The following is a 12,661-nucleotide window of genomic DNA, read 5'->3' on the forward strand; positions in this document are numbered from 1 at the left end:
TTGCATTGAAGATTTGGAGACATTACTTGTATGGCACTAAATGTACCATCTATACTGATCACAAAAGCTTACAACACATATTCGATCAGAAAGAGCTAAACATGAGACAAAGGAGATGGGTAGAACTGTTAAATGATTATGATTGTGAGATTAAATACCACCCGGGTAAGGCTAACGTAGTAGCTGATGCTTTAAGCCGAAAAGACAGAATCAGACCATTAAGGGTACGAGCACTCGGAATGATTGTTCAAAGTAGCCTAACCGAACAAGTTCGCATTGCACAAGATGAGGCCTTGAAGACAGATCAGCTAGAAAAAGAAGAACTACATGGAAATGAAAGGAATTTTGAGAAGAAAACCGATGAAGTATATTATTACAAAAACCGGCTCTGGATTCCAACACTTCATAAACTTCGAAAGCTGATACTTGATGAAGCACACAAATCCAAATATTCTATTCATCCAGGTACTGATAAGATGTATAAGGATGTCAAAGAATTTTACTGGTGGCCTGGTATGAAAAAGGATATAGCCGTGTATGTAAGTAAATGTGCAACATGTGCAAGAGTAAAGGCGGAATATCAAAAACCTTCGGGAATATTACAACAACCCTAAATCCCACAATGGAAATGGGAACAAATTACCATGGACTTTGTGACAGACACAACGCAATTTGGGTAATTGTGGACCGATTAACCAAATCCGCACACTTTATTCCCATCCGTAACAACTACACTACCGAAAAAACTTGCTCAAATTTACATCGATGAAATAGTATCTCGACACGGAGTACCTCTTTCGATTATTTCCGATCGAGACAGTCACATTACTTCACATTTCTGGCAAGCAGTACAAGAAGCCTTAGGAACCCGAATCGACCTAAGTACGGCTTACCATCCCCAGACTGATGGTCAATCCGAACGAACCATCCAAACCTTAGAAGATTTACTTCGTGCTTGTGTACTGGACTTCAAAGGGAATTGGGATCAACACCTCCCGCTCATTGAATTCTCTTACAATAACAGTTATCACAGTAGTATACAAGCAGCACCTTATGAAGCTCTATACGGGCGAAAATGTAGATCACCATTATGTTGGACAGAAGTGGGTGATACTCAAATTTCAAGATCCGATTTAATTCAGGAAACCACTGATAAGATTCACCAAGTTAAACAAAAATTGAAAGCTGCCCGTGACCGACAAAAGAGTTATGCCGATGTTCGCAGAAAACCGTTATCTTTTGAAATAGGTGATAAGGTATTTTTAAAAGTATCGCCATGGAAGGGTGTTATAAGATTTGGAAAGACTGGTAAACTAGCCCCGAGATACATCGGACCTTTTGAGATTATTGCAAAAATTGGTCCCGTAGCTTACCGATTAAAACTACCCTTAGAACTGAGCACTATTCACGACGTGTTTCATGTATCGAATCTGAAAAAGTGTTTGACTGATGAAACGACAATAGTACCACTGGAAGATGTTCAGATCAACGAAAAGCTCAACTTCGTAGAGGAACCGGTAGAAATTGTAGACGGGAAAACCAAACAGTTACGACACAACAAAATTTCATTGGTAAAAGTTCGGTGGAATTCAAAACAAGGACCCGAATATACTTGGGAACGAAAGGACGAATTCCGAAAGAAATACCCACACCTGTTCCCTAGAAAACCGATGACACATTAAATTTCGGGGACGAAATTTCTTAACGGGGGGAGAATGTGACATTCATGACAAAACGAGGTACACTATATTCTTTACGTAACAAGTAAACGATAAATCGGTTAATTCGTAGTGCTTAAACGAGTAACCGACTGATACTAACTATGACCCGTATACATACTGAGGGGTCATATACGAGTCTTATATATGTTATAGAGGCTAACATATTGATATTTAGGCCTCGGTACGTTTAAAACTCTTTAAACGAAAAAGGTTTCGTTTATCGATACGCTATAAGCTTAAACGCAATCGTTAATATCAAAACAAGCATTGTAGCATCCGTTAAGCCGAAAAAGATTTATAAAACACTTATATGACATGTTCTAAGCAATCCGTGAAAATATTTTGGAATTTTACAACGAGTCAGTACGTTTTTCTTATTTTACAAAAATAAGCTGAAAAACACTCGTTTTTACGCTATTTCTTACACCCGAATTAATTTTCTTGTGCAAAACCGGACCCGAACTAAATTTAAAATGGGCTTTTCATGTTTGGGCTTGTGTGTATAGTTTAATGGGCCAAAACAGCCCATTAAGGGCCTCCCAAGAGTCCGATCGGCAGCCCCCCTTTTTTTTAAACATCACACCTTTTAATACAAAGCTTACATCCTAAGTTTGTTTCATTCAATACAACATACAACACATTTTCAAGTCCAGCAGCTCTAAACCCCTGTGCTCTCAACTTCCTTTCAAACCCTAAGGTGAGATCAAATTCCATAAAGTTTTAACAAAGTTTGATGTATATGATTAATATATAAACATGTTTTAATTAGTTTTAAACATGTTTAACCATCCAAAAACCCTAAAAATCAAGTAAAATTATGTTTTGATGTTAAGCATGTTTACAAACCAGGAACATATACTTTTTTGGTCAAAAACGCGGATTAGAACATGAATACAACGTTTTTACGGTTAGAAAGTTCGGTTTGAACCCAAAACCGAAACCCTAATTATCAAGGCTGTTACATGGATGATTTATGCTTGGTTTGATGTTATATGATATGTAGATATACTGAGTTTGCAACCCGAGACCCGGAAAGTCGTTTAAGCTAGCAAAATTCATCGAAAACCGACAAGGTAAACCCGTAACACTCGTTTAGTGGCTGTTTAGTAATAGGTTGTGACGTGCTTGTTGTTAGCTTGTGAAAACTTTCAGGGACACTAGGGATCATATAAATGAGTCCCTGTTCAAATTTGGTAATTTTTCGATAAACGGAGAATATTTGGTGAATTTATTCCCGTTTATGAGCGTTTATTTGGGAAAAATAGCTAAACATATTGAAAAATTATGAAACTTGGTTTTGGAGTTTAATATATGATGGTAAGATCACTGGTAAAGTTTGGGAATCATTGGAAATGTCTAAGTATGGTTTGTGCGATCATGGCTTAACCGAATTTTAACAGCCGAAAAACGCACAAAAAGGCATTTTGTCAAAAGAGTTAGGTTCTGGAAATTTTGCAGGGGCTATGTAATGACATTGAGGCTATTGGTAAAAATTATCGGATTTTTCGGAGGTCGTTTGATATAAACGGGCCATTTATTACACGATTATAACCTATTAAATGAATTTTTATAAATAAATAAATAATCATAAAATTTCTGAAAACATTTTTATAAAATTCTCCATGTCTTAATGTATTTTTACAAAAATTTACATAATTTATATATAATTACATATTTAGTTATGATTTATCAAAGATTTAAATTATAATTGTTTTAACGAAACCAGCAGTTTTGTATTTAACGGACTGACTGGTATGTCAAAATGTCAAAAGTGGTCAAATATCATATTTTTGAATGATATTGATAAAAACGAACTTTTTACGAGAATTCCGGACAAATCGGGTGGATTGTGCGCGTTTTGTATAATCAAACCCGTGTGAAAACGGAAACGAGCCCTGCAATCAAACCAGATACCGAAACTTTAAAATTCTTTCATAAATCAACTTATTTTATCAATCAATATATTTACTTAAGTTTTATGTGATCTTACCTAATCCCGAAACGTATAAACGATCAACTGAGCTAGGCTCGGAAAACGGTGAAACTGAGCCAAATCCAGTTTTAAACATTTCATAGTATACAACGTCACAATCTAAGACTATGGTCATGTTCTGGGCCTAACAGCTATACCCAGATTATCTATACAGCCCGACTTAGCTTAAACACTGTACTAGTAATAACAATACGATACCGTTTATAGGAATCAGGCTATAAACGAGACATCTGACTATTTGATACGTGATTTCTGTGCGAACTACGATAAGGTGAGTTTCACGACCCCCACTTTCTAAACTGTTTTACGAACTTTTGGGGTGAAAAGCATGTTTACATATACTGATATACTTGAAAACGTGTGATGATGTGGATTATCTAAGTACTAACACTTGACAAGTCCCCACAAACACAAGTGATTAACTTCGTGCCGGTGGCGTGTGGATAGTACTATCGGTTTGACAAACCCAACTGTGACAGAGCCGGTGGGGTAAGCCGGAACATATGTAAAACCAGTTGCACATTGTCATTATATATTTACATACTGCTATGTGGTGTTAGACATAGTACATACATGGGGCAAATTGGCTGTTAAATGCCAACAGGAGTGCATGGGCAGGAGAGGCCATGTAGTATAGCTCGTTTCGGTTTCACTTGTGGCTTAGTATAATACATCATACACAGACATATATACATACACACTGTAAACTTTACGAACTTGTGAACTGATTTCATTGATACTCGTGAAACTTGAAACTCACCAACTAGACGTAGTTGACCCGTTTTAACATGCTTTTCAGGTAAAGCAAAAGTGGAATGATTTGCTTACATGCTTGGTGTTAGAAAGAAAGTTGAATAGCTGTGAATAGACGCTGTTATATTACTGGATAAGAAGCTCGTAAACCGGTTATGTGTTTTTCACCTAGTTTGTAAACATAGTACCTACCCATGTAATATAATGTAAATTAGTTTATGAATTTCTTTATAAACAATGTTGTTGATACCAGTGTTATCTGTTACATTCCCGTATTACGCTTCCGCAACTACCTAGTCGGGGTGTGACAGAAGTTGGTATCAGAGCCATTGGTTATAAAGAATTAGGATGTCCCTTAGGATACCCTAAGATAACCGTAGGCTCGATTAACTCTGGGAATAAAATAATATTAAATAATATACACGAATGATTCTCGTGATGAATGCGAATGGACAAGTGGGTTATTATGGTCCGGAACGTAATAACAGACTTGTTTGTACGAGGAAATTCGAGAAGAAGTCGATAAACAATCGAATAGGTAAAAACAGCAACATATGTGTATAAAATATAATAATAGATAAATATCTGTGTATATAAACGATTATTTGTGCTTATGTGTATAAATACTTACATGTATCTTACTATGATTAGTATAGAAGGATATTATTCTTATCACTAACCATTGTGCAGGAATATGTCAAGAACTACTGATCGTTTACCTAATACCCAACCAACAGAGCCTGAGGAGGAGGAAGAGGATCCGGAAGTAGAAACTGAGGAGGAGCCAGAGGAAATAGGAGAAGGCGCAGATGCGGTAATTCCACGTGAGGTACCCGCGGATCAACCCGACTTATCGGGTTACCGTTGTGACACCTATCCCCCTAGGGAATCCCCTAGGAATGTTGCAGGACAGGGAGCTACTAGTGCTTATCATTCACCTGTTAGAGCACCCAGATCCCCTACTCCACCTGTACAGCATGCACCAGTACCCCCACCTACTATTAGAAACCGTCAGACCGCTCGCATTTCAGTGCGTCCACCTGAGCACACTTCTCTCCCACCTCGATCTACGTACCATAGGGGAGAAACATCGCGTGTTCAGGTAACCGAGATACCTATTCCTACTTGGGGTTTACCCGCCCCGGTACCCGAGCCACCTCGTTATTCTGATTCAGCATGGTTTGGTTTAGCGACTGATCAGCTTTTAGACCACTCACATTCTATAAATAACCTAAACCTGCATAGACATGATATGCAAGATCACATGCGGTACATGCAGCAAGAAATCAGAATTGTGCAGAGATCCAGTGCTCACAGCCACGGGCGTCAGGATCGAGCGATGATACTGCTGGGGGTATGCTTAACGGTTAATGCGGCCCTAGTGGCTGCTGTTGTTTGGTTGTGGTTTCATGTTGCAAAGAATGGATAGGACCTAGTAGTCTGGTCTTATGTATATAGTCTTTTGATATCCTAAGCAGCATTTTGTTACAGCATGTTGGGCTGACTTGGGAGTTGTTTGTGGTTTAGTACTATTTCAAGCACTGGCCCTTATCGGGTTAAGTCTACATGTCACTTGGTGACAAATTTTGATACGCATATACAAGCGCTGGCCTATACCAGGTTAAGCCTATGCGCTAATTTTGGATGCATATGTACAGTAAAGATTATAATTAATACAAATGTGTTTTCTTTGGCATAGTTATGTGTTGTGAAAGTGTAATATCGTAAAGTTGTGTTGATCATAGTGAAACGATATTGATTATTATATAATTGATTATTCTATAGAATGGCCCCGAGGAAAACAAACCCTTTGTCTGAGGCGGAAGTGGCCGCAATGATTGCTCGTCAACTACAAGCAGTGATACCAACAATTGTAGCCCAAGTCAGTGCAGGCATACGTGCTAACAATACTGTTAATCAACCTACGAGCACCACCACGGCCACTGTTAATACACCTCCGCCGGACACTAATGTAGCCCCGGGTGTTACTATCCCGGTGAATACTGATAATGTCATAAATAATAATAACACTCTCCCAACTATGAATGTCACTGGGAACCCAGAACCTGTTGTGCACCCTGATAATATCCCGAACCCTGTACCGGTTGTTAACACAACTAACAATAATAATAACCGAGAACCCCCGCGTCAGGAGTACTCATACAAACAATTTACATCATGTAAATCGATTGAGTTTAAGGGTATTGAAGGACCTGGCGGACTGGTCGAATGGATAGAAAAGACCGAATTAGTAATTAATATCAGTAAGTGTCCACCGAACCGCGTGGTCAAATTTGTTACCAGTATGTTTCTAGACCAAGCGCTGATGTGGTGGAACACGGTAGTCCAAATAAGGGGACAAGATGCCATTAATCGTATGTCATGGACTGAATTAAAAACCCTCATGTTAGAACAATTTAGCCCAAGAGATGAGATCCTGAAATTAGAACACGAACTTTGGAATTTGGAAATGAGAGGCACTGATCATCGAAGTTACACAAATCGTTTCATTGAATTGACTCGTTTGGTACCATGGTCAATTATTCCGGAATTCAAGCGCATTGAGCGTTATATTTGGGGACTGACCCCAGCTGTGAGAAGTATAGTCTATTCCGCAGCCCACCCAACTTTAGAGAGTGCCGTGTTACAAGCCAGCGTCGTTACTTTTGACCTTACAAGAAATGGTATATTAAGAGTTCCAGGAGAATCATCCAGTTTGAAACGAACTAGTTATACCCCTAGAACACAAGTGAAATCTCAGAATAAACGAATATGCCCTACAACTCAGGACTATGCTATGACCAGTTTCGACATGAAACATGATACATACAAGGGGTCATTTCCGAAGTGTGGAAGAACGGGACACTATGCCCCCAACTGTAGAACCCCCACCAACACTGTTAACCGTCTTCCGCAATCAACTCAACTCCCTCGACCTCAACCAACCCGCCCACAACTCAACCAACAAACCCCACCTACCACGAACCTCCGTGCCTGCTATGAATGTGGCAGTACGGAACACTTTCGGAGATACTGCCCTAATTTGAACCCGAGTACAGTGAGAAGGCAGAACCAAGCACAAGCATCAACCTCCAACACAGCTAAGGGACGCGCGTTTGTATTAGGACCGGGTGAAGCGCGTCAAGATCCGAATGTGGTGACAGGTACATTCTTAGTTTCGGGTCAGTATGCTTCAGTTTTGTTTGATACGGGCGCCGATAGAAGTTTCGTATCTGTTAATTTCTTACCTTTAGAAAATATGCCGGTTAGTGAACTAACAAAACCATATACTATAGAACTCGCTAACGGTAAGTCTATACTTGTTAACCGAATAGTCCGAGACTGTTCCCTTATCCTAAACGACCACCCATTCCTTATTGATTTACTTCCAGTAGAATTGGGAAGTTTCGATGTTATAGTCGGTATGGACTGGCTATCTAAGTATAAAGCTGAAATTGTCTGTAAGGATAAGACCGTTAGAATACCTCTTTCGAATGATGAAGCTATGATTGTTCAAGGTGAGAAATCTGGTACAGTACTGCCCCTCATATCTCAACTTAAGGCATTGAGATATTTGCGCCAAGGCTGTACATTATACTTGGCGAGCGTAACAGTTAAGGAACCCGAGGAAAAACGAATGGAAGACATCCCAGTGGTACACGAGTATTCAGATGTATTCCCCGATGAGTTGCCTGGTTTACCACCGACCCGACAAGTTGAATTCCGTATTGACTTGATACCAGGAGCAGCACCCATTGCTAAGGCACCTTATAGACTTGCGCCTTCTGAAATGCAAGAACTGTCCAACCAGTTACAAGAATTACTGGACAGGGTTTTATTCGCCCTAGTTACTCACCGTGGGGAGCACCAGTGTTGTTTGTAAAGAAGAAGGATGGGAGTTTTCGAATGTGTATTGATTACCGGGAATTGAATAAAGTGACTATAAAGAATAGATACCCCTTACCTCGAATTGATGACTTGTTTGATCAGCTCCAAGGTGCGAAGTATTTTTCAAAAATTGATCTTAGATCTGGTTATCATCAAGTAAGAATTCAGGAAGAAGACGTACCAAAAACAGCTTTCCGAACTCGATATGGTCACTATGAATTTTTGGTTATGCCGTTTGGGTTGACAAATGCACCCGCAGTGTTTATGGACCTCATGAACCGAATTTGCAAACCTTACCTTGACAAGTTCGTGATAGTGTTTATCGATGACATTTTGATATATTCGAGAAGTAAGGAGGAACACGAACAACATTTGCGGGAAATCTTAAAATTATTGAGGCAAGAGAAGTTATACGCAAAGTTGTCCAAATGTGAGTTTTGGCTACAAGAAGTACAGTTTTTGGGACACATTGTGAACCATCAAGGAATCCAAGTAGACCCAAGTAAAATTGAGGCCATTAAGAATTGGCAAGTGCCTAAGTCACCAAGAGAAATTCGTCAATTCTTAGGACTAGCCGGGTATTATAGAAGATTCATTGAAAACTTTTCAAGTATTGCACAACCTCTAACCCTCCTAACTCAAAAAGATCGAGCATATGAATGGGGAGAAGAGCAAGAAATGGCCTTCCAAACGTTAAAACAGAAGTTATGTGAGGCTCCAATATTAAGCCTTCCAGATGGAACTGATGAATTGGTGGTATATTGTGACGCATCTCGTAAAGGTTTAGGATGCGTACTGATGCAAAGAAAGAAAGTAATAGCATATGCTTCCCGACAATTAAAAGTACATGAAAAGAATTATACGACCCATGATTTGGAATTGGGAGCAGTTATCTTTGCATTGAAGATTTGGAGACATTACTTGTATGGCACTAAATGTACCATCTATACTGATCACAAAAGCTTACAACACATATTCGATCAGAAAGAGCTAAACATGAGACAAAGGAGATGGGTAGAACTGTTAAATGATTATGATTGTGAGATTAAATACCACCCGGGTAAGGCTAACGTAGTAGCTGATGCTTTAAGCCGAAAAGACAGAATCAGACCATTAAGGGTACGAGCACTCGGAATGATTGTTCAAAGTAGCCTAACCGAACAAGTTCGCATTGCACAAGATGAGGCCTTGAAGACAGATCAGCTAGAAAAAGAAGAACTACATGGAAATGAAAGGAATTTTGAGAAGAAAACCGATGAAGTATATTATTACAAAAACCGGCTCTGGATTCCAACACTTCATAAACTTCGAAAGCTGATACTTGATGAAGCACACAAATCCAAATATTCTATTCATCCAGGTACTGATAAGATGTATAAGGATGTCAAAGAATTTTACTGGTGGCCTGGTATGAAAAAGGATATAGCCGTGTATGTAAGTAAATGTGCAACATGTGCAAGAGTAAAGGCGGAATATCAAAAACCTTCGGGAATATTACAACAACCCTAAATCCCACAATGGAAATGGGAACAAATTACCATGGACTTTGTGACAGACACAACGCAATTTGGGTAATTGTGGACCGATTAACCAAATCCGCACACTTTATTCCCATCCGTAACAACTACACTACCGAAAAAACTTGCTCAAATTTACATCGATGAAATAGTATCTCGACACGGAGTACCTCTTTCGATTATTTCCGATCGAGACAGTCACATTACTTCACATTTCTGGCAAGCAGTACAAGAAGCCTTAGGAACCCGAATCGACCTAAGTACGGCTTACCATCCCCAGACTGATGGTCAATCCGAACGAACCATCCAAACCTTAGAAGATTTACTTCGTGCTTGTGTACTGGACTTCAAAGGGAATTGGGATCAACACCTCCCGCTCATTGAATTCTCTTACAATAACAGTTATCACAGTAGTATACAAGCAGCACCTTATGAAGCTCTATACGGGCGAAAATGTAGATCACCATTATGTTGGACAGAAGTGGGTGATACTCAAATTTCAAGATCCGATTTAATTCAGGAAACCACTGATAAGATTCACCAAGTTAAACAAAAATTGAAAGCTGCCCGTGACCGACAAAAGAGTTATGCCGATGTTCGCAGAAAACCGTTATCTTTTGAAATAGGTGATAAGGTATTTTTAAAAGTATCGCCATGGAAGGGTGTTATAAGATTTGGAAAGACTGGTAAACTAGCCCCGAGATACATCGGACCTTTTGAGATTATTGCAAAAATTGGTCCCGTAGCTTACCGATTAAAACTACCCTTAGAACTGAGCACTATTCACGACGTGTTTCATGTATCGAATCTGAAAAAGTGTTTGACTGATGAAACGACAATAGTACCACTGGAAGATGTTCAGATCAACGAAAAGCTCAACTTCGTAGAGGAACCGGTAGAAATTGTAGACGGGAAAACCAAACAGTTACGACACAACAAAATTTCATTGGTAAAAGTTCGGTGGAATTCAAAACAAGGACCCGAATATACTTGGGAACGAAAGGACGAATTCCGAAAGAAATACCCACACCTGTTCCCTAGAAAACCGATGACACATTAAATTTAGGGGACGAAATTTCTTAACGGGGGGGAGAATGTGACATTCATGACAAAACGAGGTACACTATATTCTTTACGTAACAAGTAAACGATAAATCGGTTAATTCGTAGTGCTTAAACGAGTAACCGACTGATACTAACTATGACCCGTATACATACTGAGGGGTCATATACGAGTCTTATATATGTTATAGAGGCTAACATATTGATATTTAGGCCTCGGTACGTTTAAAACTCTTTAAACGAAAAAGGTTTCGTTTATCGATACGCTATAAGCTTAAACGCAATCGTTAATATCAAAACAAGCATTGTAGCATCCGTTAAGCCGAAAAAGATTTATAAAACACTTATATGACATGTTCTAAGCAATCCGTGAAAATATTTTGGAATTTTACAACGAGTCAGTACGTTTTTCTTATTTTACAAAAATAAGCTGAAAAACACTCGTTTTTACGCTATTTCTTACACCCGAATTAATTTTCTTGTGCAAAACCGGACCCGAACTAAATTTAAAATGGGCTTTTCATGTTTGGGCTTGTGTGTATAGTTTAATGGGCCAAAACAGCCCATTAAGGGCCTCCCAAGAGTCCGATCGGCAGCCCCCCTTTTTTTTAAACATCACACCTTTTAATACAAAGCTTACATCCTAAGTTTGTTTCATTCAATACAACATACAACACATTTTCAAGTCCAGCAGCTCTAAACCCCTGTGCTCTCAACTTCCTTTCAAACCCTAAGGTGAGATCAAATTCCATAAAGTTTTAACAAAGTTTGATGTATATGATTAATATATAAACATGTTTTAATTAGTTTTAAACATGTTTAACCATCCAAAAACCCTAAAAATCAAGTAAAATTATGTTTTGATGTTAAACATGTTTACAAACCAGGAACATATACTTTTTTGGTCAAAAACGCGGATTAGAACATGAATACAACGTTTTTACGGTTAGAAAGTTCGGTTTGAACCCAAAACCGAAACCCTAATTATCAAGGCTGTTACATGGATGATTTATGCGTGGTTTGATGTTATATGATATGTAGATATACTGAGTTTGCAACCCGAGACCCGGAAAGTCGTTTAAGCTAGCAAAATTCATCGAAAACCGACAAGGTAAACCCGTAACACTCGTTTAGGAGCTGTTTAGTATTAGGTTGTGACGTGCTTGTTGTTAGCTTGTGAAAACTTGCAGGGACACTAGGGATCATATAAATGAGTCCCTGTTCAAATTTGGTAATTTTTCGATAAACGGAGAATATTTGGTGAATTTATTCCCGTTTATGAGCGTTTATTTGGGAAAAATAGCTAAACATATTGAAAAATTATGAAACTTGGTTTTGGAGTTTAATATGTGATGGTAAGATCACTGGTAAAGTTTGGGAATCATTGGAAATGTCTAAGTATGGTTTGTGCGATCATGGCTTAACCGAATTTTAACAGCCGAAAAACGCACAAAAAGGCATTTTGTCAAAAGAGTTAGGTTCTGGAAATTTTGCAGGGGCTATGTAATTACATTGAGGCTATTGGTAAAAATTATCGGATTTTTCGGAGGTCGTTTGATATAAACGGGCCATTTATTACACGATTATAACCTATTAAATGAATTTTTATAAATAAATAAATAATCATAAAATTTCTGAAAACATTTTTATAAAATTCTCCATGTCTTAATGTATTTTTACAAAAATTTACATAATTTATATATAATTACATATTTAGTTATGATTTA

This window comes from Bidens hawaiensis, unplaced genomic scaffold (genome assembly GCF_021521415.1).
Source record: "Bidens hawaiensis isolate Kalapana, Puna unplaced genomic scaffold, B.hawaiensis_p1.1 tig00006368_1, whole genome shotgun sequence".
Classification (NCBI taxonomy): Eukaryota; Viridiplantae; Streptophyta; class Magnoliopsida; order Asterales; family Asteraceae; genus Bidens; species Bidens hawaiensis.